Here is a 13,019-nt window from a genome sequence, read left to right as displayed (position 1 = left end):
GGGTGCTGAGTCTATTGAGCCAATCAGGTTTTAGGAACAGATCAACCTGATCTTATTACAAAGGGCACTCCTCAACAAGGGCGGTGGGTGAAATGCAAAATACACATTTTGTTGTGTGCACCGTGTTCTGTGCTGCACTTCACTTTCACTAAATGTGGTGGTAACACACTCGCCTATGAACCAGAAGACCCAGGTTCAAACCCCACTTACTACCATCGTGTCCCTGAACAAGACACTTGAGTGTCTCCTGGGGGGGACTGTCCCTGTAACTACTGACTGTAAGTCGCTCTGGATAAGGGCGTCTGGTAAATGCTGTAAATGTAAAAGTATTAGTTCACCATTTTCAGTCATTTGTTTGGTTAGTAGATCTTAAGAGATGGAGAGGAGCTACAGAGGAACAGGTCGGTGGCTGAGCCCGGGGTGAACTTTTAATTTTCTCCTGGTAAATGGCTATGAATGAAAAGCCTGTTCTCCGGGCCACAAATGAGATTTGCTCTGTTTGTGGAAATTGCCCTGCATCTGGAATCAGAAAGGTAAAGGAAAATGGATGGTGTGCGCTGGGTGTCCAAGTAAATAAAGTTTTATAAAGTGAGCACTGTCGAAAAAAAAGGAGCTCTAATGGGGGAGGAAACATAACTTGTTTAAGAGAATTAAAGAAGCCGCTTTGGATGTCAGCCTGCTGCCTTCTCCAGTTGGTGGCACTGAGAGTTCTTTTGAACGATCTTATGAACGTTTATTCAGTGCTTATGGCATTACGACAGAGTGAAATAGCTATCATGTCACGGCGGGTGTAGATGTGATTATTACTGTGGTACATTACGTCTGTAGTGTAAATGGGCGTCATATTGCTGAAGCCTCTGTTCTATGGGAGAGGAGAAATTACGAGTAAATCTGATGGAATAGCGACTAGCCTTGACACGCTTTGCAGCCGTCCTCTTCTTTCATCTCTCTGTCTTTCTCTCTCTCCCCTGCCGTGCCTCTGTTGCTGCCTGGTCTCATTAGCAGGATCTTCAGCGGTGCGCATCTCCCCGTAACTGGTTCAGAGCGCTGTGCAGGGCCATAAGGTCATAGGTCAGGGGTCACAATGCCTGCGTCACTCTCACCTGTGTGGCCTCCTCAGTGGCGCAGACGGCCTCGTGCTAACACAGTACCGAAGTGTGCTGGCTCATGCGGGCCGGGGGGGTAGGGCCGCTGGGTTGGTATGATCAGCCCCTCTAATGTCACCCCCAATTACTCATTCTCTTAAAAGGCCATTAAAACATAATTGCAGAACAATTTACATTCCGGTTAATGCGGCACTGGATAATTCATTATTTTCCATAAGCCTTTTCTTTTATGCTGGACAAAGAAAAAAACTGAGTGCAAAAGAAAAAGAGATGTTAATTTCCTGAGTCATGAAGAAAAAGCTTTTGGCTGAGCGCTGTAATTGTTTAAATCCACGCTCAGACACCTTCCAGTCACCCCCTTTAATCCTTGTTATCGCTCTCATTAGCTGAAAGGTGAAAGGTCACCCGTCGCCACAGAAACACAAACACAGACGTCAGGGTGGGGAGGGTCTGCCTGGAAGACTCTGGAATGGGTGGGCCATGTCTTTTGGGCGGAGGGGCAGAGGGTCTGCGGGAATCAGGCCACCAGATCCCCCGAAGTGTCGCTCTCTAATTGGTGCTAATAAATATCAATTAAAGCAATGAGGGAAGTTGGCGAAATTAATCCTCCCTGCAGAACATATTAGTTGCTGGCCGGTGTGGTTGAACCCATATTGGCACGGTCACATAACCATATATTAATATATTTGTAAAATCTAACCTTAAAACTACATAAAATATGTATGAGTATCAGGCTTTTTTCCTGATTTACATATTCCTTTGAATATTCCAGATTTTTCTGCAATAACAAAACAAAATGAAAACACTTGCAGGCATTGTGTTGTATATTCCTGTGTATTGTGTTGTTGATCTGCGCACTGTTTTCTTCTTTGCAGTGTAAAAACGTGCACGCACACACACACACACACACACACACACACACGCACCACACACACACAGTGAGGATGCAGTGCTACAAACACACCTGTTCTGGACACACGTGTTGGCAGTTATCTATTAGCGTGCAGAACGGAGATTGGGAACACTTTTCATTAGGGCTGCTGTTTAATCTCCCTGACTGGAGCTGGGGGTTCCCATCTATCCACGCCGCCCCACTCGCCTCTCCATATGGCCTGCATTCCCGCACGCTCTCCCGGGCCCGCATCGGTGGAAAGCAATTGTGTGGAATGTATAAGAATTAAGTGTCCCATCATTCAGAGCAGACATGCAATTAGAAGAGCTGCACCACTTTCTAGCAAACAAGCTCAAGGCTCTGTCACTATAACTCTCTCTCTCACACACACACACACACACATAAACTCAGTGAGAGTTACATATTTTCACCCAAACACACCAAAACAATGGTAATCAATACTCAAATAATGGTATTTAGTACACACTTTACCCCATGCATTCATACACTAGCAATTAACCGTGTTTTTTCGAGCCGAGATCACGAATTCTGTGAAAAAAAAGTGATACCCGCTTATATCACTGGCTGCTTGAGCACATCCTGGGACACTGGGTCACTGCAGCATGCACACGGTCACACATTTACAAGCTTTGGACAATTTACATTCACCAGTTCACCAAGTGTACATGTACAGCAGTGGTGGCCTAGTGGGCCACTGAGGTGCCACTGAGCAAAGCGTTCCCCGGGCGCCTGTCATGGTGCCCACTGCTCACTCAGGGTGGTGGTTAAATACAGAGGGAGTAAACTGGAGCACCCGGAGGAAACCTGCGGGGAGAGCGTGTCACATGGCACCAAGTCAATCGGAGATCATTTGGGGATTTAGTTCACGTTCTCAATGCTGGTTTCAGAGTCACCGCTCTTCAGGTTAATGTCAGATGGAAATGGAGATCAGGGCTTTTAATAAATGAACGGTGACGTCCCCGACACACCCTGTCTGCACCTCCCGTCGCTGTTCTTCATCCTCCTGGTTGGTTTGTAGTCAGTGGCTGTATTTAGAAGATACTCCTGAATAAATCTCCGCCCGTTTCCCGTCCGAGTTTAATGACTGTCGCCTACCTGCTAAGTACAAAATGGCGAATTGCAGACGCAGTGAGAGAAGTGCTGTTCACGCACAGACTTTGGCAAGCGCCTCTCCCACTAGACCCAGATGAAATGGCGCTTCAACCCGCGAAACTGTCATTCTTAATGAAATGGTAATTACTAACACAGCGGAGCAGCTGAGGGTCCCGGCAAGCCGGGGATAAGGACAAACTGACACAGATACAACAAAACGCCGCATTGTTCTTCAGACGCGGCGGCCAGGGAAATCATATGTTTTTATTCTCTCCATTGTGTAAAGGAATTTTCTTTTTAAAAATGTATGCTGGGCGTCCTGTCCCGGAGGGGGACGTATTGAAATTCACCGTGCGTGTGCTGTAATTGATTGCTTGATAAGCGAACATGTCTTTAACCTATCGGGGGGTCACACCCAGTCGGATGCCATCAGGCCTGGCTGGGTTTTGTGGGTTTGTGGTGCCTGCAGTCATTTGTCTTACGCCATGCCATCTTTTGGTGGCCAATTTGTCGACTGCAAGGCGCTGTAGGTGTTTTAATTACTGAGGGAGATGGCAAAACAAAGCAGGAATGCCACCCCGCACGAAAGACTCCGCTGTGAGCGCGAAGATCTGCATGGGCGCTTGCCAGCAACCCAGGGCCGTGAAACTGAGCTGCAGAGAGCCCTGGAACTGAGCCACAATGGAGCCTGAAACGCAGCCAGCGCACAACTTGACACTGAGCCAAAATGGAGGCTGAAACGGAGCCAGCACAGGGTTCGGCGGCAACATGGAAGCCCAAGACGGAGATGGGCCGCAGACCGGAGAGCTGGGTTCAGAAGCACCTCTGACGCTTTTTATTGACAGTCCCTTCACGTAAACCAAAAAAAAAATGATTGTATTTTATCAAACACTTTGCTTTACTTGCTAACGTATCATTTCTATAGAACCGAAGAGCATGAACTTCTGAAAATAATATAAGATTTGAATTTTTGATGTCGATGATATATTTATATGTGGTAGTGGTAGTAGCCTAGTGGGTAACACACTCGCCTATGAACCAGAAGACCCGGGTTCAAATCCCACTTACTACCATTGTGTCCCTGAGCAAGACACTTAACCCTAAATTGCTCCAGGGAGACTGTCCCTGTAACTACCAATTGTAAGTCGCTCTGGATAAGGGCGTCTGATAAATGCTGTAAATGTAAATGTAAATTTATATCATCAGCCACAGAGAGGGGGCAGTGGTTCAAATCCCGAATCCCACTGAGGTGCCGCTGAGCAAAGCACCGTCATGGCTGCCCACTGCTCACCAAGGGTGATGGGTTCAATGCAGAGGACACATTTCACTGTGTGCACCGTGTGCTGTGCCGCAGTGTATCACAAGTGACGATCACTTCACTTTCATCACTTCATCTGTGTGTGTGCAATAAGAACTACGCATGTTGTGCAGTTTGACAGCACCGGAGCAGAATGAACTGAGCAAGCTTGGAGTCTGACAGGCGGGGTGAAGAGGTTTTTTTGGAAGAAGGGTCAGATTTCACCTCCTAATCTTTCTGTCCTGTTGCCGTTTTTCGGGGACACCACAGTGTGCGCTGAGTATCACTGAGATAATCAGTAGCAGCCATCGGAGTGTCAAAGCCTGGTCCTCACTCAGCAACCTGCAGGCCTGGATCTCTGTAGTCGGCGACGGCGTGATGAGAGGGTATTTTCAGCGGTGACAGGTCGGCCCAGCGTGAGCGGTCCTCAGGACGTGCCGCGTCGTGCTCATCCTGATGCGCCGTGCTCACCCCTCTCCCACCTCACGCTTCGATGGCTGCGTTTCCACCCAGGCAAGTGCTGCATCTGTGTCCTCACAGGTAAAACTAAGCCGCTCTTGTTAGACGGCAGGAGCTGGGGCTGCTGGGGTTTTTTTGGGGGGTTTTTTTACCATTACATTGCAGGCCTGATTGCAGCAACAGATATTTTTGATGGGTAAGTGGTCTGAATGCACTGGGGATCCACACAGTGAAGTATATCTCATCTCTGGGCCTGTACAGCTCTTCCTTATTGGTCAGGTTCTGGCCACATGACAGGACATTTTGGGTGATGGGCCACCGTCTACCTAATGTGGTATTCATGGAGTCCTGTATTCTGGTGTCATTGAGAACAGTTCTCAAGTTCTCAACTGGCACGCGTGTGCATACGGATAAGTGCACGGCAGCACGGTCAATAACATGGTTACCCGGAAAAAATACATATTTCTTTACTATTTTAGGAACCTTAATGTACAGACAGTAGAATATCTTGGATCACCTTATCTCCTTCCTTAATTCAAGGCATGACTGTTTTGTATGCAGTTATGTTATTTTTCTAACTGGTCATTATGCATATGCATAAGTTGTTATAGTTATTATGTCTTGGTGTATTTGATGTGACATCTGATCACAAGCATATGCACATTTTCTATGTATGACGAATCGTGAGTTGAATACGTTTCATTCATTTCGAAAGGCTCTCTGTCCATATCGTTAATGTTGAAAGACAGTTAGACAGTTAGACGGTGTCTCTGTATTCCTGGACGTGGTGAGAAATATTGTGATTGTGAGGTAAGGCTGCAGGATCATGGGTGGTAGTAGCCTAGTGGGTAAGACACTTGCCTGTGAACCAGGAGACAGAGGTTCAAATCCCACTTAGTACCACTGTGTCCCTGAGCAAGACACTTAACCCTAAGTTGCTCTAGGGAGACTGTCCCTGTAACTACTGATTGTAAGTCGCTCTGGATAAGGGCGTCTGGTAAATGCTGTAAATGTAAATGTAAATGGATCTGAGCATGTTTAAGCTCAGGATCTGGTGACATGGAGGTCGACATCACCCAGACGTTTCTGCGAGGCCATATCTCATCTCCTGAAGGTGTGGAAGGGCGCCCTGGTGTGGTTGCAAACTTGCCCGCGGCTCGCCTCCCAGTTGCTCTCCGGGGCAGATAAATGAATGAAAGAAATCTCCGTCTTCCTCCTCTTCTTCCCCAGCCAATCCCCGAGCTTGTGGATGGTGTAGGTTTTACTGGGGAGAGCTGAGCTAATTAAAGCTGCGTCTCAGTCACAGCGGCCACTCTGCTTCCAGCTCAGAAGAATCAAGGCACGAGATATAGATCCATTCTTTCAGAACAATGAAATTCATAAATGATGGCGTTTCAGCAACGCGTCTGTTTGTCTGTGTGAAGTCTGAGGAAAGACGCTTCCTTTATCTGCCGTTTGTTGGGCTGTGAGGAGCCTCTGAAAACGGAGCTGGCTCTAATGAAGCTTAATGAGGCTTAATGGGAGATGGAATATGATGAGACTGTTGTGGCTATGTGGTGTTGACCTTTGACCCCGTGCCATGATTGGTTGTTTGTACTGAATTGGATGGTGTTGGGTAAACAAAAGGGCAGTCAGCTGTTCTGTTGTCTCTTGCCCACTGTGCGGGAGAACAAAATGTGTGTGTGTGTGTGTGTAGAAGAGACAGAATGTGAGTGAGTCCTTAGATGAAGGAAAATGCTAAAAAATGCGATTGCAGAAGAATGTGTGTGTGTGTGTGTGTGTGTGTTAATGTGAATTTCGGAGCATATGTGTGCATGGGTGTGATTGACGGGAGCAGTGTAAAGTGGGCTGGCTGACTGGGGTCTCAGTGACACGCTGCTTTGCCCAGAGGGATAGAGGAAGTGGAACGCTGCACTTCCTGCAGGGGGCGGGGCCCCCACAGCGAGGGGGGGGTAGCTGGGGGGAGAAGAGCCAACGCACGGACGGGCGGACGCGTCACCCCCTCGTCCCCCTCCAACATCCCACCCCCTTCACTGCTGCAGGGGAGATAGAGAGAGAGAGAGAGAGAGAGAGAGAGAGCACCCGTGTTCTCAGCCTCCACTAATGTATAATTCATGCAAAGTAGCAATTTTGATGTTTCGCTGGGGGGGTAAAGAAATCCAAGAAATTCATAAATAAAGTTCCTTTTTTCATCTCAAGTTAATTTATGTTACTGCACAATTAGCTGACACAGAATCTGCGATGTATGGTTGCCCTAGAGTTGTGTGAGTAATAAGGCCGAGAGTTGCTGAAAAATGACCCAATAACAATGTCCGAGCTTACCTAAGAGGTGCCCGGGTGAAGAAGATCATGAATCTTCGGTGTTGTGGAACGGGACCCTGGAACGCTGTGGGCCAGTGGAAAGTCATGTAATCCAATTAGATCCCGTGATTAACCTTAAAGGCCATCACTACATGCTGTTTGATGCAAATGCGGTGTCTGGTGGAGCTGTGGGCGCCGTGTCCAGGGCTCGTCAGTGGGGTACTGAGACTGCGAGGGTTAAAATGGGCCGATTTGGTCAGAGTGTGTCACCGAAATTACCGAAAGAAATCAACTTACTGGTCTAAATATGTCAAAAAATCTGTAATTATCACCATTTGCATGTGTTGCTGTATTGCATCTGTCAAATAAGACTTTCCGGGGCGGGTGGGGGGTGTTGAGCATGTTTCGACGTGCTAGCTGTCTCGTTTTTTAAATGAGTTTTTTTACTGTTCGTGTAACTGGGAACAGCATATGTAGGATGAAAAAAGGGACAAAAGCCTATGAAGGAGAGATAATCTTTCGGGGTGAACCCTGAGGCCCGGTGAGTGACAGACACCGCAACGTGGAATTGTTTTAAGGCCTGCCCTCCCGGCGCTCCGGAAGGTGCGGGTCGGCCGCGTCTCCGGCATATCCCGGCCCTCGCCAGACCTGTCATTTTCTCCCGCCAGCTTTTTCATTAAGCTTTTTACTCTTCCCGCCGTAATTTGCTTTGACATTTCGGCGGTGTTTCCATTCTGCCAGCTTGTGGCTGATTGAAGGTGATCTGTCAAATAGAGTGATTTACTCCAAAAGTCCATTCCGAGGGAGTTCTCGGTTTTAAATGTGATTAGTCGTTAAATAGATCATATCCGAATAGCCACAGATTTGCCCGTGCACAAAAGACAAATATTTGAGCAAAATAAATTCATATGTTGCTTGCCTTATATTTAGGGATTTAAAACCAACAAAGGAAAATGTGCCAAAGCCTTGAAGGTCCCAGTGTGTGCATACTTAATTAAGATCTCTTGTCTTAATTACTTAATTATCCTAATTAGTTACGTTTTGGGGAAAAAAAAATCTTCTGAGCATAGAACTACATTGCAGGAGAATTTAGTGGTCTCGACCAGTGTTAGACTGGTGAGGAATGTGCTGGTGTGTCGGACCTTTCTATGATCTCCATGCTGTTACACCACTGGCTCACCCGTCTCCCCGGTAAACACCGATTTAGGCAGATTCGACAATATGCATTTCTTTTACATAATACACTGTAAAAATACAGATGAGTGCACACTTGTCCTTGAAACAGCATTAGCATGGGTTTTTTTTTCATATTGGCACAGGGTTGTTTAATTCTGTATGTATGTGTCAAATTACATTTAGATTTACATTTATATTTAAGGCATGTGGCAGACGCCCTTGTCCAGAGCGACTTACAACGTGCTTCCATGTTACCATCGATGAAGTGTTCAGTTCAGGTTCACTAGGACCCCCAACTATGAATACAATCTTTTTATTCACTCTGTTGTAGATTCTGTACATAAGTTAGACAGTAAGAACGTTACAAGTTCATCTAAATATTCTCTAAAGAGGAAGGTCTTGAGCTGCCGTGTGAAGGTGCTCAGTGACTGAGCTGTTCTGACCTCGAGGGGAAGTTCATTCCACCACCGAGGGGCCAAGATGGAGAAGAGTCTAGATGAGCGTCTTCCTTCTACCTTCAGAGATGGAGGGACCAGGCGAGCAGTACTGGAGGCTCGGAGTATACCAGGTGCAGTGTGAGGTGTAATAAGGGCTGTGAGGTAGGATGGTGCTACTCCATGTTTGGCTTTGTAGGCCAGCATCAGTATATTGAACCTGATGCGTGCAGCTACTGGGAGCCAGTGGAGGGAACGTAGCAGAGGGGTGGTGTGGGAGAACTTGGGAAGGTTGAAGATCAGTTGTGCTGCTGCATTTTGTATGAGTTGTGGAGGTCAGATGGTAAATTACATATTACATTACATATTAAAAAGAGCAAATATGTATTTTTAAACAGTGGCAGCAACTACAGCTTCAGACACACAGACAGGTACCTTCGTCACACTCACATCGGCCCTAATCCAGGGCGACTTACATTCGCTAAATACAGGTCCAGTACCGCTGGAGCGAATCGGGGTTAAGCGTGTTGATCGAGGCACAGCTGTGGTGTGGGGGTTTGTAAAAGTGACCTCTGACCTTTTTACCTGCACAGGCGTCCGTCAGTAAGCGGGCGGAGTGCAGTTACCACGCCGGGGCTCCTCGCCGCCTCTCTCGTGGGGAGCACCGGCGCGAGGTGTAACGGAACACACTGCTGCCATTCGCGCCTCCGTCAGTCCTCCGCCCACACACACTTTACAGCGTAAATCCTCCTATCTTCCCCATTAAGAGGGATTCGTGTTTATAATAACTTTAATGGTGTCTATCACCTGTGTATTTTGCTGTAATCCTTTTTTTTTTTTTTTTTTCCTGAGTGCCTTGATGCATTTTATTTCAAGGCACTCAAAAGAACGAGCGGTGATTACTCGAAATACGCTTTAAGAAAAAAGAAGAAGGGAATTGGTGCAGTTCTGTCTCTGCACCATCCTCATATTTTGGTTTAAATGTAATATTTTGGTTGTCGGGGTGCATAAGTGACGACTTCACAAACCCACCCACACCCCAATAGGAGCCCCCTGTTTGAGAGACGTATGGCCCTGTGTGGACAGCTCTGTAGCTCCCTGCCCCGTGCACAGATGTGGAGAGCCAGAGGATGAAAAATAGTCTCCGCTTGTCACCGGGGCAATGGTGAAGACCGATTGGCCAATGGGATCGCGGGTTGCTCTTGCATTCCTCTCCTCTTAATTAGGGGGTTGTTGGTACCACAGAAGGTGTCACCAACCTTTTCAGTCGGGGGAACAGATGGTGTCCTTTTTTGAGGTCCTGCCAATGCCCACTCTCCTGCCCCTGGGAAAATGACCTAACTCACAGGCAGCTGCTTAGTGCGGCTTGAGTAGCTCTTTAGAGAGACTTCTATCAGGGAATTAGCAGGACGTACCACTGCGGACGGGCGGGGGGGACGCCTGCGCCACGCCAGTCCCCGATCAACCGGCCGAAGCTGGATCTGACGAAGATCGCCTTGTCTGCCTCGCCCAGATTTGGTCCGATTCTGTCAGCGGAGCAGCCGAGAGGCTTTAACTCCGAGCAGCTACAGGAGAGCGGGCCTGCAAGCCCTGCCACAAGCAGATGGTGTGCATAACAGCCTCGAATGTGGTCCAGGGGAGGTCACGGGGGGACAAAAAGTGAAAGGGTCTCCAGACAGTTACAAAAAAAGGCCCAAAGAGAGAAGAAGAGAGGTTGAGGGGGTGGTGGGAGGTGCCAGTGGCGCGGCCCTGAAAGAAAAGAAGCGAGAGGGACCCCCTCTTTTCTCTCTCCCCCTTTTCTCCCCTAAAGCATTGGTCAGCTCGAGTGTGAATGGGGGCCGAAGAAAAACGCAGGGGCCGCAGATGCGGCGCTCGGGAAGGCAGGGGGCCCGGGCTTTACAAGCGCCACGCTGGGCGCAGACAGCGGATCGCCTGTCACTCAGCGGCCAGCGTGGCTGGGCGCGGGCGCGGGGCTCTCCCGGCTGTGTGGGAAATGGGGAGAGATCCAGCGTGGGCTCACCGCTCCTGCCTTCACTCGGTTTATGGTGATGGATGTGATGGGGGGGGGTAGCAGCGGGGTTCAGCGCCGACGCCGAGTTCTGTCTGTTGCGATTCTGTGTAGTTAGTCACCGTGTGGTTTTTATTGTGATAAATACGCCCCTAAATATACTTCAAACAGATTCACGCTTAATATGCAAAGTGCACATGTATTGTCTTGTTGCTATTAGCGAGTTTATTAGCAATCACGAGTTTATAAGCATAAAGGCATTAACCTTACTTTACTGATCATTGTTTTGCTGGCACGTAATTTCCCTGCAATTTTTCGATTGCAGGAAAACTCATTTTACACTTATTGCTAGAAAAGTGCCCATGCTGTTTTGTGAATATACCCTTTCAGGGGAGGAAAAAAAAAAAGCAGGCTTGTTGTGGAGCCATAGCAGGACACATAAAACACTATTTTCATCATCTTTGTAGTGGCGAGGCAATCTTGTATCCTGCAGCTTTTTCCCCATCAGATAGGCATGCAGATTTACAGCTGTCAAGCCGGGGCCAACAGTATCGATCTGCTGGAGCCATGCGTTTAATGGCTCACAGTGCAGGGTTCTGGTGCTGGGTGTGAAAGGTAGGCTATATTTAATCACTAACGGGATGGAGGTGACAAGGTCTGCTCTCTAATGCTTAGAGTTTTATTAGGCGGGCCAGCAGAACGCACCGTAAAACTCTATGTCACTGTCGGACTACTAAAGATTGAAGAACGCCCTCCTTCCCCCATCCCCAGTCGTCCTGGGAAGAAACAACAATGTCCCAATAAAATCGGCCTCTGCTCTGCCTCTCCTCTGAATGTGAATTTGGATTTGATACCATCTTCTGATGGCAGGGATCTGATTAAATGTCTCTTATAAACGTCAAGAGTACGGTACAGTAGACAGTGCTTTAGCCTGATTAAAAAAAAATGGTTAAATAATTCTACGATTTTTGCAAGAAAAAGGCAAAAGGTAATTGACATAATTATTTCATTCTGTGTGTGTAGGAAGAAGGACGTGTGTGTGGCCAAAAATTTGAACAGTTGCAGCACCGAACAGCTCAGTTTTTCATTTGGATTTGTAACAAGAATAAAACTTAAGGGAGCAGTTTCTCACACAGATTAAACTTTAGTCTGAGACAAAATTTATAGCTAAATGGTTATTCCGGAAACAGACTCGGTTTTTAACGTCCCCTATAAGCATTAGCCTGTTACAAGCTACATTTCAACACCACACACTTTCCAAGCCTATGCCTTTAAGGGAGTACTTTAGTCCAATATCAGGTGTAATGTGTGTCTAAATTGAAGATTTGAACACCACTTACTCCCGTTGCGTTCCTGAATTAGACTCTTAGAGAGGACTGTCCCTGTAAGTACTGACTGTATCAGAGCGTCATATAAGCAGAATCCCTAATGAAGAGTTGGAGGAGGGAACATGTGAGAGGGCAGACCGGTAAGAATGTGGTACCTGTCAGAAGCTCTGTCTTTGTGCCGTGCATGAATAGCGTTTTATTCTGCTTCCTTTACATTTGAAGGGGTGTGTGATTGGTGAGGGGAGGTCATGAGTCTTGATGATGCCATTCAAGGGCTTCTTCACCGAATGGCTTTAAAATCACCCTTTTTTGTAGCCGTCAGGCGCCATTTTACCGCCACACGTTATTTATCCACTTGAATTGTTACATCTAGCTAATTCTCTTGCATCTGTTTAGAAGAGAATGTAGGTGGTTTGTTACATGAGTGTTTTCGCATGTGGAGGACAGGCAGCTAGCAGAAGCTTAGTTGAACTGAAGTCATGGCTTTGTATCCCCGTGCGCGCTGCACTTTACTTAAGAGTGAATAATGGTGCTTGATTACAGTGTCTGCGATGGTACATTGCTTAAAATCAATTCTCAAAGCAGTCATAGGAGCGCAAACCCGCCCCTTTCTGCTGCACATAATAGGACGTGGCTGTGTCAGAGGACAACATCATCCCTGTAAATGACTTGTTGCCTCTTCATATGGGTCCATTAGAGTGGCTGGAGAGCTCAGGAGCCCTTTAACAACCCAGACGTGGAGGCAGCAGGGAGGGAAATAAACAGCTAGCATGAGAAGGCACACAAACACACATATATATACGAATACACTACAACTGCTAAGACCCTCTTTTGTTATAGAAATGGACTTCCCCTCATACACACTCACACATTCGCTCATATAGACTCATTCACTCAATCTCATA

This window comes from Denticeps clupeoides, chromosome 5, assembly GCF_900700375.1.
Source record: "Denticeps clupeoides chromosome 5, fDenClu1.1, whole genome shotgun sequence".
NCBI classification, from domain to species: Eukaryota; Metazoa; Chordata; class Actinopteri; order Clupeiformes; family Denticipitidae; genus Denticeps; species Denticeps clupeoides.
This window is presented reverse-complemented; position numbering follows the sequence as displayed.